Source organism: Gadus chalcogrammus, chromosome 12, assembly GCF_026213295.1.
Source record: "Gadus chalcogrammus isolate NIFS_2021 chromosome 12, NIFS_Gcha_1.0, whole genome shotgun sequence".
NCBI lineage: Eukaryota > Metazoa > Chordata > Actinopteri > Gadiformes > Gadidae > Gadus > Gadus chalcogrammus.
The window spans coordinates 16,703,961-16,707,995 of record NC_079423.1 but is presented as its reverse complement, the minus strand read 5'-3'; positions in this window follow the sequence as shown (position 1 = coordinate 16,707,995).

Here is a 4,035-nt window from a genome sequence, read left to right as displayed (position 1 = left end):
ACTCCCATGTATACCCCTACCCCTCCTACCCCTTCAAAAAAGGGGAGGGGTAAGGGGAAGGGTAAGGGTAGAAATGGGCCTAAGTCGCTTCGTATAAAGCATCTGCTAAATGCCCTAAATGTTATCCGGATATGGGCATTTCATTGATTGAACGCAACGAGGGTTCCTTTAAAGGGGTGATATTATGACATCATGCCACCGGGTATGAGTGTGATTAGCCGCTACAAAGCCTGCCTTTTCCTCTGTTTTGGTGACATGGCGGCTTAGTATCACCCCTTTAAGGCTCCCTTTTAGAAGAGAGGCCCCGGGCCCCGGGCCCCCCCCTACCTCGTAGGTCTGCATGCAGCTCTCCACCTCCGCCTGCGTCAGCGTCTTGTTCTCCCGCTCCTCCGGGGGGTCGATCCACGACTCCCGCTTGGCCCTCGGCCGCCCTCTCCGGGCCCCCCCGCCCCTGCTTCCTCTGCCGCGCCCCCCCGTGCTCCGCCCCCCCGCCCCCGCCCCCGCCCCCGTCGTGGCCCCGCCCCCCCCGGCGTGGTGCGGCTCCTTGATGTCATGGACGCCGTTGTCGTCGTCGTCGTCGCACATCTGGAAGACGGAGGCCATGCCCTGCTCCACCATGGTGGGGCTGCCCTCCTCCAGGAAGCTGTCGTCGATGGGGGGGCCGCTGCAGGCCCGCCGCTCCACCTGGAGGGGGAGGAGCCGGCAGGTAAGGGGCGGGACTACACCGTTCCTAAAAGGGGAGGCCGGGCCTTGGCGTTTCGTGCCAAATTCACCGCAGCAACGGTCGCGATATTGTGAGCGTGCGAGATCTTGATTTGTGATTCGCAGAATAGGTTTTACAAGTTTACAACTGCGGAAGCATCTTTCTCTGTGACTTCAAATTGGCACATGCGTGTGAGTTTCTATTTTTATTTTTATTTTACAACTACAAATTCAAGCGTCAAAGGCGTTTAGCACCAATAATACCTTCGTACTCTTGGCTTATGCTTCATTGTAAAACTCTGCTACGCTACAAAGACAGCAGTGGTTAACTAGAGACAAACCAATCCCCAAGCTGTGCTGGGGTTGGGTTCTCCTTCCCCGGGTGCAGATTCGTAGCTGGGATAAGCGAGATCCTTTGTGATTGCAAACCCATTCAGACAGCACTACTGAAAAGAAACGCCCAAAACCAGAGCCTGAAGTATCAGTGCAACAACGTTCGAGAGGAGAGGAGAGGAGAGATGAGGAGGGGAGCCAGAGAAGGTGGAGAGACAGAGATCCTTTGAGTGAACTGTACGCGTTTTCCACACGCATAATGATATAAAACGAGCTAACTGGTCGAAGAAGGACCTGGAAACAAACAGCAGAGGGAGTGTGAGTCCCCCAGACCCACGACAGACGACAGACTAGGGCTGCTCGATTATGGGAAAAATCATTATCCAGATTGTTTTGGTCAATATTGAAATCCCGATTAATAAAACGATTACTTTTGAGTTTGAAAACTTGTATTTATTCAGCATGTCTCCCAAAAAACCTTTATAACTGAGAGCTTTGAAATGTCGCCTTAAAAAAATACACAAAATGGTCAAAAATAAAATGTTCCAATCTAAAATAATGTAAATATATGTATCCAGCTGTTCTGCCCTTCTATAAAAATAATTTTAAAATAAATAATTTCAAAAATAAATTAAATTGAAAAATCGATTATGTTAATGTTGTGATCGTTTAACGCTAAAATCGAAACCGCGATCTAAATTCGATTGATCGCCCAGCCCTACGACGGACCAGCGTGCGTCAGTGCGGCACGCAGGGCGCTCACCTTCTCGATGAAGCTGACCTTCCTGAGCTTCAGCCCGCAGTCCATCAGGCTCTCCTCCTCCGTCTCCCCCTCGCTGAAGCGCGTCGCTGTCTAGCCCTTCACGGTCGCGCACCCCTTCCTCCTCGTCCGGGACCCGCAGCCCCCGTTCAGACACTTCTTCTCCATGCCGGGACACACCCCCCCCGCAACACAGATCGTCAAAACAGGAAGGATTTCACGAGGCTTGCTTCGAACAGGAATTCCAGCTCGATTCGTCTTTTAGAAGAGAGCCCTGTGTTCCGACACTCCTCAAACACACACACAATGTGTAAGAAAATAACAAACAATTGAATTCTAACGCTACAAATAATTAATATCGAGTCATCTGAGTGACTAGACATGTGTCGCTGTAGACGCCCGCACAATGGTCCACGCGGAGGGGGTTTCACAGCTAAAAGCACGGTTTTCCCCACCCTGTGAGCCGAAGGAGTCTTAATGATATCCAGGTCCCAGAGCGTGACTTTAGGGACTCGTTTCCCCTACGCTCAATCAAAGGAACGGAGATATAGTTCTCGTCTCCTTCCCGGTGCGCCACCGAATACAAAAAGTTTTCCTTCCCCACGCTTTTGAGTTGGAGAAACGTTGTGTGCAATTGTTAACCTTGTTAACATTACAGTACATTTTTAGTCTAACGTTCCGGGAAGAAAGTAATGAAAACCTCCAACTTTGTCAATGAATCAAAGGAAAAAAGAACAGTATAAAATCTCTTGAGAGGTTTTCTGAGGTAACGGGTGGCCAATTGTCAAATAACAAAAAACGGAGATGGAAAATGACACATTGTTGTACCTGCCTGGAAGTAAAATCATATATATTTGCTATTATATTATTTAAATAATACTATATTTTTTTATTATTATTTATTCATATTTCACCTCTTTTCTGCTTGTCCCTGCCCGCTCTCTGGCCTCTGAGGCCGGGCCCAGTGCGGCCTGGTCGCTGGGGAGAAGCCTGGGGCTTTCCTGCGGCCAGCCGGGCGTACTTGAGCAGCGCTGAGGAGAAGAGATCCACAGGGCCCGGGGGGTGAGGTCGTACAGCTTCTGGCGCTCGTACAAGTAAGGCTGCAGCACCTCCTTCACGTTCTGGAGGAACTGGCGGATGATGAGAAGGGTGGCCAGCATCTGAGGGAGGGGGAGGGGGAGGGAGAGAGGGAGAGAGAGAGAGAGAGAGAGAGAGAGAGAGAGAGAGAGAGAGAGAGAGAGAGAGAGAGAGAGGGGGAGAGAGAGAGAGAGAGAGAGAGAGAGAGAGAGAGAGGGAGAGAGAGGGGGAGAGAGAGAGAGAGAGAGAGAGAGAGAGGACAGACAGACAGACAGACAGACAGACAGACAGACAGACAGACAGACAGACAGACAGACAGACAGACAGACAGACAGACAGACAGACAGACAGACAGACAGACAGAGACGGTCAAACAGAGATACAGAGAGAGAGACAGAGAAAGGGGAGAGAGAAAAAGAGAGAGAGAGACAGTCAGGCAGAGAGACAGAGGTAGAATGAGAGAGAGCCATGAATGCATACAACATTGGATTGCAAACAACTGAATGCCGAAGCACAGGAAATTGAGAACAACTGACACTAGAAAGAAAAAATAGCAAGCAGACAAAGAATCCACAATTTTATTTTAGATGAAGAGAGAGGGTGCCCCATCCAGTATCCCTAAACTATGATTCAACTATTCGATGCCGTACTATACTATGTTTTGCTACGCTATACTATGCTATGGAAACTGTCATTCGTTATATTAAGGCTTCACCTCATTGAAGTATCCCTACATCAGGAACAGACTGCATCGGCATGTAGCCATAAAGCAGTGATTCTGACTTGGACGAAACCCAAAGTAAATTCTGCCGAAAAACAGGACACAATTGTGTGGCTCAATCCATCAATCCTTCCCTACACATGCAGAAAGTAAAGAGAAGAAACAGACCCAAGACAAACATGGTGCAGACATGAATATTAATGAATGAAATGATGGATGGATGGATGGATGGATGGATGGACGGGACAGTGGTGCACACAGAAACAGAGAGTACAGGTGCTGAACGCTCCAATGCTCTGGTGTCTCCTACCTCTTTCAGACGCTCCATGTCTTTGAGGTAGAACCCGATGTAGAAAAGGCTAAGATAAGAATTTACAACTGAAACTGCAAGAGAGGGAGACAGAGAGAGAAGAACAGAGAGACAGAGAGGCAGAGAATGTGG